Genomic DNA, 17260 nt, shown 5'->3' with positions numbered 1-17260 from the left:
AAGGAAAGGAAAGGAAAGGAAAGGAAAGGAAAGGAAAGGAAAGGAAAGGAAAGGAAAGGAAAGGAAAGGAAAGGAAAGGAAAGGAAAGAGATTGATGAGCAGCTCACATCTGTAACTCCAATATTCAGGAGAGAGAAGCTTGTGGAATGAGGGCTCAAGACTAGCCTGGGCTACTACAGGAATAAGACTCTGCTGACAGTGTGGATGACACAGTTCGCATGAAGCACCTAACATATTGGCATCTTTGAAATCAAACAGCAGATTCAGAAGTCGCTGACACGTGTAAACCTGGGTAAGTTGCTATTACTGTTATCTGTTAGCAAGATAAAGGACGGTAAACTCAAGTCATGTGAAAGTCTACCAGCCCCTTGTTGTTTGCTCTCCTGGATGACTTTCCCCTCCTAAAAAGTTTCTCCCCCTAAAAAGCTTCCCATTCCCATTTGGCTCCAAAAGCAAACTCTTGCACCAAAGAGACCTAAGCTCTCCTTCTGCCCACCAGTGATTGACTGGTTCAGTGGTAATCACGTGACTTGTGTCTACCATTCAGGTCAGAGCTACAAGCAACGCCAACCAGGTCTGGAAGGTATAGAACAGAAACCGCGTCCTCAGTGGTATCGTCTAGTCTCTAGGTCAGTCAGTCCCCTAAACTTACATATGGATTTTTCTGTTAACTAACTCAGGGAATGTCATTCATGGTTTTAGCCCCCTTTATTTTGAGAGAGAGACTGAGGGGGTCACTTGCAAGCTCTTGCCTAAGTTCCACCATCAGCCTTCTATTAAGTCAGAACTTTCCTAAGTACATTTGAAACTAATGTCACCTTAAAAACAAGCCATGGGGGGTCCCTTGGCTCCTCCAAGAACTGGCCAAGCACAATTCAGCGGCTTCAAGGCCTCACGTCAGGGCTGAGCCTGACTCCCACTGTGTGATGAGTGTCTCCTATAATCTGGGCTTTGATCTTTAGAAGCCCTTGGTCCCCGCTGTGCTGCAAGGTGCTAGAGACAAGGCTGTCACCAGGCTGCGAGACATCCCTTTGTAAGTCCTGCTCTGGCACAGAGCTGTGTGGGCGCTGACAGCATCAGGCAGAGGCAGCTGTAACTGAACTCGGCTCTTGGCGGCAGTCAAAATCAAAGCCTCGGCTTTTCACCCCGGTTCCCTTGAAGCACAGTTGTTACACTACCCAGGACAAAAGGCTGTATTATCAGCTTTGTGAACCCCCTCTCCATCTGTTTCTCCTTTTCTGTTCCCACTGAAGGCGAGCAGGGGAGCAGGCTTGGCCTGGCCTGAGATGCACCCATCTTGCTCCGTACAGTGTCAACGGGATGTGGGAGCAATTTTCCCCAGAGCATTTGAAAGATTCTGCTTGGGTTTCCATGGTAATTTTACAGAGCTGACACTCAATAGGTGTTTGGTAGATTGGATTTATTGAAGGGAAAAAGGCAGGTTAGATATTCCTAGACCAGGAAAGTATAGAAAAGTCTACTGAAAATTCTTTGGATCATCAAAAAAGCAGGGACGGAGGGAAAGTGGAGCAATTCTGCCCACAGTGGGGTCAAGGTTGCTTACTTTGGGGACTGAAACCTCGGCCCCAGCTTTCTTCCCTCCTCTGAATCAGGAAAATAACATTTTATGAGTTCCTTAGGCCATAAACAAAAACCATAATTTTAAAGATTTATTCTTATTTCTTACTGTATAAATGCACACGTATCTGTGTCTAGTCTCACCAAATAAAATAAAATAATAGAAAGACACTCTTGCTAGGGATAGTAGAAAAAAACCCTGCAATCCAAGCATTCCAGAGGTAGAGGCTCCTTACAAGTTCAAGGCCAGCCTGGTCTACATAGTAAGGTCCAGGCTAGCTTGAGCTGCATAGTGAGACTCTGTCTTCAGAACAATTAGTTAACTAATTAATTACTTGAAAATAAATAAAAGGACTCCAATTGTTGGCCCATACCATTAGGAGCAGAGTGTTTCCAGAGTTGGAAAGCTAGCTCCTCATTGCAGGCAAAGCCCTTCCATTAGAAACACTCGCAGGAGGCTCTGTGGATTTGGCTTGCTGTGCAACTGGAGGAAGCTCTGACTTTGCCTTTATCAGAAAATATTGTAGACCTAGATTAGAGTTTAACAAGCAAAGGAGCTGAAAAAGAGCAAAATGAAAAGTCCCAGCCCCCATGAGAGTCAACCACTCAGACACCAATGAACCCATGAGGAGATAGCCACCAAATCTCCAGGAGAGGAAGGACAGACTGCAGAGAAATCTCAGCCAGAGTCTCAAACCAACCCAAGCGCTGCTGCAGGTGGGCCCTACTGCAAATAAACAGACTTGTTGGCAGAGATAACTGCCCTGCCCTTTGACCCCCTCAGGCTCATCAAATCCATCCCTAAAAGCTCCATTCAGGGCCAAAGCTGCGTGACAGATTACTCATGAAGCAACCCCCATTCCACAAGCTAAAAACCCGACACTCAGCTTGGTTAAAACTACAGACTGTCACTTTGTCAATAGGTGCAGCCCATTTCTGAGGTCAGATCAATTCCAGAACAAAGTTTTGAGTGGCAGCCTCACCCCTGGAGGGGTTCCAGAGACTCTTGCTTTTTGCACTCCCCTCACGTTAATGGCAAACAAGTTCCCCCGTGATGGATGTACCCACAATTAATATTGAAGGGACAGTTAATGATTTCAAACACTGCTACACGGGCCTCATATTTCAGATTTAAAACTCTCCTTTCAAAGAAGGATTCATTTTCAAAGCCGAGGGATGAATGCTAATACATTAAGCAAAAACAAGTTTTTTAACACCTTGTAAAATAAAGCCAAGAAAATTCATCTGACGGCCTCCACTCAGCTGAGACAACCCCATTATCCTTGAGACATTCACAGTGGGGCCCTGCACTAGGAACCATCCCGTCACTCTGTTTCAGGGGATTTGACATCTACAAATCACAGATCCAAAAGCGTGTGATATGCACATCGTTCCAGAGAACATCAGGCAGCAAGCACCCTTAAGGACGCCTGTGATTAGCGCTCTCTTTTTTGAGTGTGGAGATTATAAATGAAAGTTCATGGAATGGTGAGGCTCTGTCCTCCACTCAGAGAGACATCTGCTGTTTGAACATTACTTCTAAAAGGGAAAAAAAATTTAATTCACAAGGCAAAAGAAAAAAATTGAATTTAATACTGAAAGAATAAAACCTTAGTTTGGAAGCTGGAGAACTGACTCGTGCTCGCTGCTATTGCAGAAAATTAAAGTCTAGTCCCTGGCACTCACATTGGGTAGCTAGCTCACAACCACCTGCAACTCCAGATCCAGGGGACCCAATGACCTCTGTGTGCATACATAAAGAAATACACATAACTTAAAAACAATTTTTTTTCAAAAATATTCAGTTTGGCTCCTGAATATGGGAAGATTGCCTTTCATATATGACATTTCCCCTTGTTATGTTTCTTGCAACATACACATTTATTCACCCTAGAAAGGGAACCCAGGCTAGTCCAAAGTAACTGCTATACCAATGTCCAACTAACTGGTGAGCCACTGGGTTTTTATTGGGGTTACTATCAGGAGTAGAAATGAAAGGTCACTTCTAGGGATAACTTAAACCCAGCTGCATTGTGGGAAAGCCCACTATTGGCAGAGAGCAAAACACTAGTCCCGGGCTAAATGAATAGGAACCAAAGCCAACAGGAAGCTGGCATTGCTGAAGACATTGACAGTATCCAAAGGGCTATTTTAATTACCATCAAGAAGTCAAAAAGAAACACATAGACATTTAGGCAATAAAATAGCAAAACCAGCTATCAAAAATAACAGTAGATCACTGCCAACTGCTAAACTGCTTAATTCAGACCAGAGAAACAAAACAAGGGAGAGATGTTCCCACCCCTTCCTGAGAGGATAAAGGAAATGCTGTATTAACACCTCCTATCCACTGGGGGCACTGTGAAAATGCACTAAGTTCTGCCCTTACAGCTCCCAGCACTAGAGTCCATGGCTATTCCCTGTCACAGTGGTACCTCCTTTATTCATGTTGCTCTACTAAAGGATCTTTAGGAACCTTTAGGAACTGGGACCTGCTTCACGTGCCCGTCCCCCTCCCAGGAGTTGGGGCATGGAGGACACCGCCCATCACCTTCACACACTGCAGCCAATCCATGCACTAAGTTTACCATCTAAATAATTCTTTCACAAAATAAATCCCTTTCCAACTTTCTCAATAGCTTTGGCAGGCCAAGGGAGCTAAAGGACCACCACCAGAGAGTCCTAACCCAATGCTTCTGTCCGCTCTGTGGCACCTGGTAATTTAGAGATTCATTATCGAAACACCAGCCAATTCTGTTCGCAAATCTGGTAACACAAACCAGCAACTGTTAATAGCAACCCTTCAGTGTGCAGAGACCAGAGATTCTCCAAGGTTTGTGCTGACCACAAATTGGCCCCCGCCTGTCAACCCCAGCCCGATGCATGAATCCAGCACAAAGCTCTCAAGACCTATTACCACCAACTAAAGAAGCAGCTTAAGAGAGCATGTAAATCGAGATGGATTATGTAATCAGCTCTAATAGGAGCTGATGCTTAGAGAATGGATCTGGGTTGGTTTTCTTTTCATTTCCATTAGCTCTTTGGAGGCACTGAGAAATAGACTTAGTGGCTACTCTGTCACTGCCCTAGCCTCAAATCACCTCCGGGCCCTAGGTGTCCAGGAGAGGGATTCCAGGGCATGCTTCTTAGGTATATGGGCTCTGTGGCTGGTAGATAGGTGAGTTTTGAGGTGGCTGGTCAACTCAAGTACTCAGTGTTGAATTCACACGCCCTGCTTTCAGCCAGCTACTTCCCACTTCTGAGGGGACTGTGGGAAGAATTTAGGTTCAGATGGCAAAAGGAAGTTTCCAGTTGCTAAATAAGGGATTTGCTGTGCATACTGGAGGGAGGTGGTGGATAAAGGGTAGTAAAAAGGCCTTGTGCTTTGGACTGGAAACAGCTGAGTCAGTCCCCAAAGATGTGACACAGAGGCAAATTCAATGTCGTGGCACAGCCAGGCTATCTAAAACTGGGGCAGAAACCCCAGTCCTGCCCTTCCACAGCCTCCGACACCCTCCTCAGGCCAGTAACAAGGATGAGGCACCAAAGGCCCAGGACCTTCACTGTGTCAGTCTGAGCCTTAGAAGTGTCGTGGGGGAGGCTCAGGGCACAAAACACAACTTAAGCCTGGTACTATTAGAGCTCAGGGGACCGTGTGGAAAATCTCACAACAAAATGTATTTAATCTATTTTCTTCTTAAGTTAAGTATGTTCTGCAGAAGGAAATGGGGTTCTAAATCCCCTTCTCCCCCAGGAGTTCCCAATTCACATCTGTGGGAGTTCACTCCTCCCCATTGTGGCTGACTACTGATTCCTGAGAAGTTTGCTGCTGCTGCTGCTGCTGTTGTTATGGGGGGAGGTGGGACTAAAAGGTAATAAAATCATATTTTGATCCCAGCCATGTGGAGAGGACAATTCTGGGAATGTAAAAAACCCAGGGGGACCCCAGAGAAATCATCATTTTGTTAGGTATCTGACCTACTAATTACCTACAAAATCCAGGGCAGATGCTCCCTCCACCGGTTAATCCTGCAGGAGGGAATTAAAGCCCTGGGTAGAGGGAGAATCATGGCACACTTTCTGTATCCATTTCCTCCCAGCCTAGTCTCTGGGGATACCTCTTACTGTACAAGCCAAAGAGCCTGTCCTGGCTCCAGCCTCAACATCCCTACTTCCATCAGAGTCCTGGTCTTCATTGCAGACTTAGAAGGGACCAGTCAAGGCTGGCTCAAGCAGGAACAGCATTGTAGCTGAGGGCAGATGAGCCTCTCTGGATCCCAGGCTAAGGTCATGGCTCAAGATAAGGAAGAAGCCTGAGGGTCCAACAAAGACCTAAAACAGGAACACGAACTTCACTTCTAGAACATTCTAAGGAGCTGTGCTGCTCCAATCTCCTATCACAGCAAGCAGCCTTTGGGATTCTTCTGTTAAAACACCACCAAGCCCACAATAGCGTCCACATTTGTTATCCCTTGCCTCCGTGACCCCTCCATGCTCGGACCCTGTACTTACCTTACAGCACTAAGATGTTCTCTAAGCCAAAACTAGACTTCCTCAGCCCTTTCTTCAGTTGCCTTTCTTATACCTGGGACAAAATACCAGACAAAAGCGATCTAAGGAAAGAGGGCTTTGTTTTGGCTCATGGTCAGAGAGGATAGTCCACCGAGGCACAGGAGTCACAGCAGCAGGAGCTGAGGCATCGGGCTGTGCTGCATCCACAGTCAGGAAGCAGAGAGGGATGGACGCCAGTACTCAGCTCGCTTCCTCCTTTTTATTCAGCCCCGGGACCTTAGCCCACAAAATGGTGCCACCCACCTTCAGGATGGGTCTTCCCTCTTCAATTAACCTGACCTAGAAACTCCCTCAGAGACATGTCTAGAAGCTTGCTCCTCGGTGACTCTAGATCCAGTCTAGTTGACAGTATTAACCATCACAGCCTCTTTCCTGCCAAGGAAAAACCAAGTGACCCCTTTCCCTATGGACCCTGCTACACTTTCAGTACAGAAAGCATTCAGTTGTCTTACCTTTTCTGTTCTCCCAGCTATCAATCATCATACCCTGCTGGGCATGCCCGCCACCTCTACATGAACTCCTGTCCAGTGGTCCTAGCTGCTCACCATCCCTGCACTCAGGACTCTCCTATCCTGGAAGCTTCTCCCTGTCAATGATGTTTGTCTCAGTGATTCTTACCCAAAGCTCTCAGATCCCAGGGTGGCCCCAGGAAATTGGGCACAGCCCTTATTTGCTCCTCACTAACACGCCTGTGGGCTCTTCAGGCTATACACAAGATGCTCCGAAAGAACTCCATCTCCCAGAAGGCAGTGCCCATTCATCACAGTGGGAGCCTCGACACATTGCAGGAGCGTTTGTCATTCTCATGGCCCAGTTATCAACTTCCCATCCTGTAAGAATATTCCCCCAGGAGTAGGAAGCATTTCTTATCATTATCTGAGGAAATTGTAAAATACTAGTATTCAATGGAACAGTTGTCAACTCTGGCTTTGGAGTACCCCATCGAGAGGGAATTAAATGCTGGCTTCATCTAGCCATATTGAGCAGCTGAGATTGCCGCAGCCTGTCATCAGAGAGACAGATGCTCGTTCATTCATTGGGGCGGCTACGGCAAGAAGCACAAACTCCGGGCAGATGGAGGGGGAGGGAGCAAGGATAATCATAAACAAACTGGAATTATTGACTCTCTGAGAGGTGTCGGACAAAATAGACTCTACCCAGGATAAATAGTCCTTTTGTAAAATGTTTTCAGGGGACGTGACAGCCATTTTTTCCTTCCTCCGCCCAAAGCTATCTTTGAGACGTCCACTAACCAACCACCTGTTTCCACTGAAAACCATTTAGGGTGGTTATGGGCTTGGAGATTTTCACCTTACAAAGTGTGGTGGGGTCCCTTGCTAATGGAATCAAACAAAAGAAGGGTCGTGGGCAGGTCAGTGACAAGCAGACTTTCTCCCTCTGCTCTGCTGCTAATGGAGGCTAGAGTCTCCAGAAGTGGCAAAGGGCTGCCAAGCTCTGGCGGTCACTGTGCAAGTCGTATCCTCTCAGGCACACTCCTGAGATGTCTGTCACCTGAGATGCTAGACCAGCAGAGGGTTGCGAAGAAAGCACAGCCTGACAGAGAGGATCCTGCCTTATTTTGATGACAGCTGTCAAAATAGACCAAAGAGTTATCTTTCTAGCTCCAAAGCTCACACCCATCCCATAGCCCAGCACCTCTGAGGGCCCAGCCAGACCATGGGCACCAGCAGGAAGCTAGCACTGTGGCTTTCTCATGACCAATGCCCATGATTCTTCCACTCACTGCACATTTTCTTCTCTACAGTAAGTGGGAGGTAACTGAGGTGGAGAGTTGGGGAGCCCCCTCCAATGTCTACATGGCAGTGATGATCTGTCACTGCAGAGGAGCTTTGGGGGACTATGGGGTGTCCGAGAATCTACACTAACTCCACAGATGTCCCCAGAAGGGAACATGGAAAAGAGCCACGACAGCCCGTGGTCCAGCAGCAGTTTCTGTCCTGACTAGGTCATGAGTGTGTTGATGTGTCCAGGCTCTCTGGCTTTGTGAAGAGATGGGTGCCCCTCCGATGAAGAGAAAAAGAGATGGGAACTCTGTTCAGCCCTCCCAGAATTATACTTGAACTAGGATGGTTGTCATGAAGGAAAACTGTGCCGTGCTGAGCCAGTGTCCCATGTAGAACCAAGAAAAAAATGTGTGTGTGTGTTAACAGGACATAGAACAGACCTCCCTCGGTGGTCATTTCAGGACCAAAATGTCCACACCAAAACCACAGCTCTGACCTCAAAGGGAGCAAGAGATGGCTTATTCTGGAACACAGATTTAGATTTACCCTGAACACTGTTCTAACATGGGAACAGCTTCATGAAGTTTCTATAGTAACAGGCAAAAAAACTCACAAATCAAGATAGTTTTTAAATAAAATGATAGAAACAGGGCTGGAGAGATGGCTCATTGGTTAAGAGTAGATAGTACTCTTGCAGAGAACCAAATTTCTCTTGCCAGCACCCATTGTAGATGGCTCATCTACTTTGGTAAGGTCACTCCGTACACTGCATGTAACTCTAGTCCAGAGGCACCTGATGCCCTCTTCTGGCCTATATGAGTAATGAACGTGTGTGTGTGTGTGTGTGTGTGTGTGTGTGTGTGTGTGTGTGTATACACTTGCATAATTTTAAAATAAAATCTTTAAATACCTTGATATTGGTGGAGACATTAAACAGTGGGTCACAGCAAAGCAGGAAAGTCTCTGTTGGGGGCCTCGGAAGCTATCTGATGACACTCTGAGCTTTGGGGTCTGTGTTGGTCTGTTTGTACATTCCAAGAGAATTTATATGGTGGTCACAAACATGTTAAGTCAAATACGGAGGTGGACAATAAATGGGTATTTATAGGGCTAAAGATATTTTGGCTCTGGACTTGTTCCTTTCCAAGTCTCCACAATCATTGAGCTTCTAATCAATCAGGCTGCCCTGGGGGACATCGGATGCAGGTTCAGCTTCTCTGGAAACTCGTGTGGGAAGCAGATGACGTCCTGTATGAACGTGTACTGTTGACACGAGTACAGCCATGTCAAGGATTTCAGTGCCTGAGACTCATGGAAAGAGCAGCAAAACCTTCCCCAGATGAGGCTGAGGGGTGGCAAAGCTTTCCTCTAGTCCAAGGATCAGTGTTTGTGACCAGTGACCAGTAAGGCTTCCTTTTCCCAGACTAATGTAAACTGAGACTTCACCCCTGCAGAGAACCCCTACTATGATCGGCTAACTTGTCTGCTTGTTCATCTGCATGCAATAAGGCTGTCTCATTACCATCCAGGCTGTATAGAATAAATGCATGGAGTTCCCAGGCTGCTGCTGCTGGTGGTGGTGGAACTCCATCAGCAAGTACAGCCCACCTGGCCCAGCTTTTCTGCACATGTTTCCCTGTCACCCCAGTCAGGCTTCTAGGACAGAGCAGCATGGTTCGCAGCAGATTCCAGGTAATAGAGTTCGAATTCAGAGACTGCGGAGGCAGGAAACCTGGACCACAGGTGGAAAGAGCAGCCTTCTCACCTGCTCTCTGCTCAGCATCCTAACACGTGGCGCAAGCTGTCTACAGTGCCCACTCAATACCTTCTTAGACAGAGATGAGACCCTGCCCAGATCCACAGGAACTGAGTGGGCCAGTGGCAACTGGCAGATGAGATTGCATTGCTTAGACATTTTCTTCCAGCTTCCCTTAAATAAACAAGATTAGGATCCTAGAGCCCTCGGTCTCAGGAGACTCACCGTGCTTGGCTTCTGAATCTAACCTGTTGTGCTATGAGATAGACAATTGTACAGGCTATTAACTTAAGCTAGGAGGCCATCTCCTTGGTGACTGGTATGGTGTAACAAGTGGGTCCAACGAACTGTGCCGACAAGTAACTTATCGTGGACAAACCTGAGCTCAGATTCTAGTTCTCCCCTTAATTTCTCTAAATGGTGGTTCCCATCTCAATAAAAAGGGACATGATAGTTAATCTTCATTATCAACTTGATTGAGTTTGAAACCACCACAGAAACACACCCCTGGATGAGACTAAGTGTGTTGAGAGAAATCGGGCTTGGAGGGAAGACCCATGCTGAATGTGGGAGGTGAGTATGATGCCACAGACTGGGATCTCAAAGGGATAAAATGGGCAATCAGCTGAGCACCTGCATCCTCTCTCTCTCTCTCTCTCTCTCTCTCTCTCTCTCTCTCTCTCTCTCTCTCTCTCTCTCCCTCTCCTTCTTCAATGCTGATACAATGTAACCTCTGCCCCAGGCCACTGAGTGCACCATCACAATGGAGGTGCCCTCAAGCTGTGAGCTAAAATGAACACTTTCTTTCTTAAACTGCTGTTGCTGGGGTATTTTGCTACAGTAATGAGGAAACTAACTAATGTAGGGATAAGGGAAACTAAGTAACCGAGTCCAAGTTAGAGGTGCAGCCATTGGGTCGGCTGGAGAGGCAGACAGGGAGTCCCCCTGCTTCATGTTGACCCTGGGGGAATCCCAACTTGTGGTGCTCTGCCAACAGAGGAGACAATTTGTACAAAGCACTTAGAAGACTCAGAAACAGGTCAGAAGGAGAGATTTACAATTCAATCAGCCAGCCCTGGACAGCAGAGCCAAGTGGAACATTGTAATTTCGTAATGAGTCGGTGAGGAAATAAATATGTTATCATATGTTATCCTAGTCATAACGGCTCTGATTAGAAGAAATAATATCCTTAAAATAGAGCTGATAATAGTTTAAAATTCACACTGACCAATCTGAGATACATATATAAATCTGGCAAGAATGAGAGCAACGCAGAGAGATCAAACTGTCTTGATAAAAATTCAATCTGCAAATATTTGTCCAGGAAAATTGGATTTGACAGAAACAATGGTCACAGAAGAAAGCTAACAATGGCAGAAGTTATAATGGATACAATTTGATTGACATATTAAATCCTCTCTGTGCAATTTACAGCACGTGGAATTAACTTCTTTGGAATGGTTTCAGTAAAATAAAATAAAAAAGCACTGGAAATAAATTGACTAGATGGGATAAGAAACTGATCAAGGAGCTTTATGGGATTAATGAGACTCATGTCTTCTAACCTTACCTTCACGGACACCAAGCTGGAGATGCCAAGGTCCAAGCATCTTTGTGAAGGGTCTTACCCAGGCTGGTGCATGATGCCCAGCTCCCACTAGGGGTCAGTATCCTGGTGGACCTCGGGCACACACAAAGATCTGTTTGATTCTGCTCTTAAAGTCTATCATTCAAGATAGACACTTCTGGACACCACCTGTGTTTCTAGCATTGCTACCCCCTACCCATCAGTACCATTCATCTTTCATCTGGTTTTCCCACCTTTTCCTTACCCTCAGTTAAAATGGAAGACTTGAAGCCCCTGGTCCTTCACGTAGCAACATTCTTGGGCAGCAGGGTTTCACACAACCCACTCCTCCTGACTTCCAACTTCTTCTTCAAGGCTTTCTAGGCTTCCTTTCCCTTCCATCCAAGCTCTACCCTCCTGTAAGTCCTACATGTCAAGGTCACCCACAACCTCTTGATGGCCAAACCAACAGAAACTCCGATCCTTCAGTCTGCGCCCATCCCGCTTCCTTCTGACTGGATAAGAAACTGAAGGCCAGCTGGGGAATGAGCCCTGAATGCTGAAGCAGAGCTAGCTCTAGGCATTGTCTACCACACACCTCAGACTCAGCAGGTCTGCAGCCAAACTCACGGGATCCTAACCGCTGTACTTTAGAAGGTCCCTGGCTGTCATTCTGATTGAGATACTAGTCACCTCCTACCCAGGTGAATATGCCAGCCTCCCTCTTGATTGGCTTGCCCCTGCCTCCAGCTCACCTGTCACAGTTACCATCTGCCTAGAGTTTTAAAAATAGATAGTATTATTGTCCTCCACATAGGGGCAGAGGGAAAGAGAGGCTGGGAAGAGGTGGGGAGAGCATTCCTAGTGTCTTAGATAAATTTCAACTTTCTTATCATGCATGGCTACTCGGTTGGATCTGGAGGCCAGCTCTTATGTCATAGCCCCGGTAGTCCTCCTTGCCTTGTCCAGACCCCAGACAAGATCTGGTATATTCAGTACAACCTCTAGCCATGGATACAATGTACAAAGTATCAATACTGTAGAATACATAAGCTAGTCAGATGAGGAGCTACATGTTTGTTGGATTGTGGTGTTGGGAGATGAACCTTGCACATAACAGACAAGGGTTCCACAGTAATCTACATTCCCAGGCTTCTTTTCATTATTTATTTTAAGACCAGATTTTACCAAGTGGCCGAGACTGGCTTTGAACTCACCCTATAGCCCAGGCTACCCTTGAACTTGGGATGCTTCTGTTTCAGTCTTCCCAGTAGATAAATCACAAACCTTTGCCTCTAGACCTAGGCTGCTAATAAGATTTTTAAAACGATTTGATTGATTGATTGATTGATTGATTGATTGATTGATTGAGATTGGATCTCTCCACATAGCCGTAGCTATTCTTGAACTTGCTATGTAGACTAGGCTGGCCTCAACCTCACAGAGATCTGCCTGTCTCTGCCTCCCAAGTACTAGAACTAAAGGCATGCACTGCGACACCTGGCTAAGATTCTATTTTTAAGTGTGTGTGTCTCTCTGTGTGTGTCTGTGTGTGTATGTGTCTGTGTGTGTGTGTATGTATGTGTGTGTTTGTCTAAGTGGCGTATGTACACATGAATGCAGGTGACAGTGGTGATCAGAAAAGGATCCCCTGGTGCTGGAGTTACGGGTAGTTGTGAGCCATCTGACATGGATTCTGGGAACCAAACTTCAGTTCCCTCCAAGAGCAGTGCACATTCTTACCCGCCAAACCTTATCTGCCTGGTAAGGGTTTAAGCTCATACCACTACTTGGCCAGTAACAGGAAACAGGAACAGGAACAGGAACAGGAACAGGAACAGGAACAGGAAAGCTGCTGCTAGCATTCCTGAGAGACTGCATTTATGTACGAGGAAATGAGACACAAAGAGCAGGTGAGCACCCCCTTGTGACATGACAGAAAAATGCAATACCCCTCACCCCCAATCAGTCACCAAATTGTTCAGTAGCTCATCTTTCAGGTCCAGAGTCACTTCCACTTCGCCAGCACACGTTTCTGTTGTGTTTTGATCAGATTACCACACACTTGGCGGTTTATACAATATCGATCTCTCATCTCAACCGTCTTGGCGACCAGACCTAGAGTGAGTCTTCTGAGGCAGTGGGAAAGTCTTAGCTGAGGACAAACGTCTTCTTGCTTCTTCCTGCTTCTAAAGTCAGCCTACATTCCATAGCTCCAGGCCCCACCCTCTAGCTTCAACACCAACAGTGAATTCACCTATCTGTCCATCGCTGGTCCCTATCTCTCCATCACTACAGATCACTACAGATGTTTCTTCCCTCTGAGAAGGGTCCTTGTGACCCTCTCAGCCTCCCCAGGCATTTTGTGATAGCTGACCTCCCCAACTCAAGACCATGAACTCAACCCCATCTGCAAAGTCCCCTTGCCATGGAAGGTGGTATGATCAGGTTCTGGGGTTTGGAACAGGGACATCTTCAGCCCTCCAATGTCCTGAGACAGAATCTTTCAAATGGCAAGTTCTTGCTCTCTAGAGCCATGCTTATCTCTACAGTGGGAGTCATTAAGCTGTAGCTCCCTCCCCTTCCTGCCGTGGGAAGGGGGCAGAGGACACTGTCCTGCCCAGTGCTGCTAGGCTTGGACTGGGACTCCTTCCTCTCAGTAGAATCTCAGTGGAAGACACACAAGCCTTAAATATCCTTAGCTGGTTCTGAATCCACTGAGAAGTATCCACTCTGCTGCCTGCAGCCCCTGAGAGGCAGCACAGGGGAAACACACACAGGACACGGGAATCCCATGTAGCTCTGGGTGACCCCTAACAGCCCAGCCAAGGGAGACTGCTGGGCCTGATGGATTACTTTATTTAACTCTGAATGTGAAGAGATCATCATTTCAATATGCTCAGCAGAAGTATGTATTAGGACACATTTTATTTCCATTTTTCCCTTATTAAGTCTTCAAAATCCAGTGTGTATCTTATACTCAAATAGCCCGTCTGAGTAAGGACTAGCAGGTCTAACCCCTGCTACAATTTTCTTCTATCTTCCCTGTCCTTAGCTACACTCTGAGAAAACAGAAACGGTCTGATGTTCATTACAAGGATTTGTTGAGTGGATGAAGCCCAGTGGTGCCACCTTTAGGGAGCACTCAGCCTGGTGGGGAGGATGGTGTATTAGTGACTTTTCTGTTACTATGATAAAAATCCTATGACCTGAAGCAACTGGAAAATGCAAGGGTTTTGTTTGGTTTGGGGTTTGGGTTTTTTGTTTGCTTGGTTGGTTGGTTTTTTAATTTTTTGGTTCTGGTTTTGTTTTTTGTTTTGGGGGATTTTTGGCAGCAAGGGGGCTGGGTGGGGGCTGGGGGGTTATAGTTTCAGAGGGAAAGTCTATAATGGAAGGGAGGGGCACTGTTGGCTATTCAGGACAATTCAAGTGAAATCCTTCCCTGCCCCAGGCCCCCTGGTAAACTTTGCAAACCTTGTATACTTTGTAAACTTTGTAAGCCCTCAAGGCATACAAACTGCCAGGCCCCAATCTGAGGAGCCATTTTCTGTGGCTGTAAAGGCCATTCCTAGCCCCAAGAAAAAGGAAACAACAACAACAACAACAACAAAACAGCAATCCCTGAGCAAGTTAAAGATTAGGCTACACAATCCCCCCAATCCCTTCCAACCTTGGAAAGCTCCCACCACCCAAAAAACCTGATGCAAACCCTGTTTTCTACCCATTTAAACCTGACACAAGTCCTGTTTCTACCCATTTCCCTGCTGAGCAGAAGCAGCTGCCCTCCTGGGTGTTTTTCCTTCCAATAAATCTCTTGTGTGAGGCTTTTGTCACATGTACCATGTGACTTTGTGGTATTCCTTGGCTCCCACCTGCCTGAATACCTTTCTGTACGAGCTTCCAGGCGTGGTAGCAGGCAGCCCATGCAGAAAGCAAGGAGATCATGTCTTCAACCATTCACACAGGAAGTGGACAGCGAGGCTATAATCCCTCAAAGTTCATGCCCAGTGATGTCCTTCCTCCAGCAAGTCTCTACCTCTTAGAAGCTCTATCACCGCTCCTGCAAATAACACTTCAAACTGGGGGGGGTGGGGGGGGCAAGTGTCAGATACATGAGCCTATGGGAGGCACTTCTCATGCAAACTGACATGGGTAGGAATGGCCGGAGCTCACTTTCAACAGTTGCATGGGAAGACTGGGAAAGATGAGCTGGGAAAAGCTAACAAGGTTGGCGGCCTGGGCTAGGGAGGCACAGCTGGCTTTGGGCTGCATCAATGGCACAACTTCCACACAAATCTCAAGGTTGAGGTCAAGCTGTGGAAACGTCACATGGATGCAGGAAAAAATGAAAACATGAAGCCAAGGGTGTATACAATCTGCCAGGATTCCAAATCTAAGGGCCAGATCATCTGAAGGATCTGTTGCCATGACACAAGGCCAGCCTGGAGACCCGTGAGGCACTGTATATGTTGGGTGAACACTCGCCTAACATACAGTTTGGTTCTTCTGTGTCTTTGGTTTCTCTGAGAAAGTTTTAGTCAGTGTCATATTTGGTTTTATATCCTTTGAATAAGAATAAAAAGCAGTATCAGTAAATATGTGTAGCATGCCTAGCATATAGACAAAGCCTGGACCGTGTCCTGCACACATCTGCACAGACATCTGATTTCACCCTGAATAACCACCCACTGTGAATGCGGTTATTGTCCTCATTCCTCAGGCTTAGTGACTCATGATTCTGGGGGTCAGATGCAAGTCCTTGTGCTCAGTACCGACTGAGACACCTCCCCAGACCCAAGGCCATATAATACAAATCACATCATACATATTATATAGTATATGTTACATAAGACATGTCATATAATACATATTACACAATACATATTATATGTTATATCAGATATCATATATCATGCATCATATATCATATTTTATATAATACATATATTATATGCTATATCACATATCATGCATTGTATATCGTATATCACGTATCATGTATCATATATTATATTATCTAATACATATTATATTGTCTGTTATATCATGTTTCATATATTGTATCTCATGTATCATGTATCATATATCATATATCAATCATATACATGTGTGTTAGTGTGTGAATAAGGAAAACAAAATGCCTAAGATTTTAAACAAATAAAAGAGTTTTTACTGGGCGTGGTGGTGCACGCCTTTGATCCCAGCACTTGGGAGGCAGAGGCAGGTGGATCTCTGAGTTCGAGGCCAGCCTGGTCTACAAAGTGAGTTCCAGGACAGCCAGGGCTATACAGAGAAACCCTGTCTAGAAAGATCAAAAAAAAAAAAAAAGAGTTTTTACTAGAAAACTATTTCTAGAGTTTTCTAGAGTGTGTAAAAATATTAAATCCATATTCCTGAGCAAAAGGAAACAATACTCCCACTCACTACCCCTCACTAAAAGTAAAGATGCCACTCTGGCCCTAAATGATAACAAATTCAATGCAGATTCATTACAAATTCCAAGGGATATTCACAACGTGTGTCTACACATAACTGATAGCAAATGGAAAGCCCTTACAGTCATTAGGGAAAGACAGACACGGTGCCGTCATCTGTGGCTGTCCAACAGCTCACCCCCAGGTTCAGAAGCTTGAAACACTAAGCACATTACTTTGCACATTCTGACTCCCCAAGCTTTGGGAAGAACTTAGCTGGGGATCTAGCTCAGGTCACCTAGAGAGGGACGAGGGAGGAGAGGAAGCGAGTGTTTGCTAATAACCTTAAAGCTTGGCAATAAGGCCTAATAACATGATATATGCAACTACCACACCCTGAACATAGATAACGTTTTCTTTACATTTACAATGTAATCTGCCTCCATCGTTCTCAAGGTAACCCAGTGTGCTGAACAAACTCCAGTGCTTCAACAGGATATATTAAGCTTGGGAGCAAGGACACAATACAGCTTCATCGTACTCCACAACATGTAAGCGACTAAGCTAGCCATTTCTGTAATAGATGCTGCTGCATTCTTTGGCAGATAAGATGATTGTTTTGCATCA

Source organism: Mus caroli, chromosome 11, assembly GCF_900094665.2.
Source record: "Mus caroli chromosome 11, CAROLI_EIJ_v1.1, whole genome shotgun sequence".
NCBI classification, from domain to species: domain Eukaryota; kingdom Metazoa; phylum Chordata; class Mammalia; order Rodentia; family Muridae; genus Mus; species Mus caroli.
The sequence above is the reverse complement of the archived record's forward strand: the minus strand, read 5'-3'. Positions refer to the sequence as shown.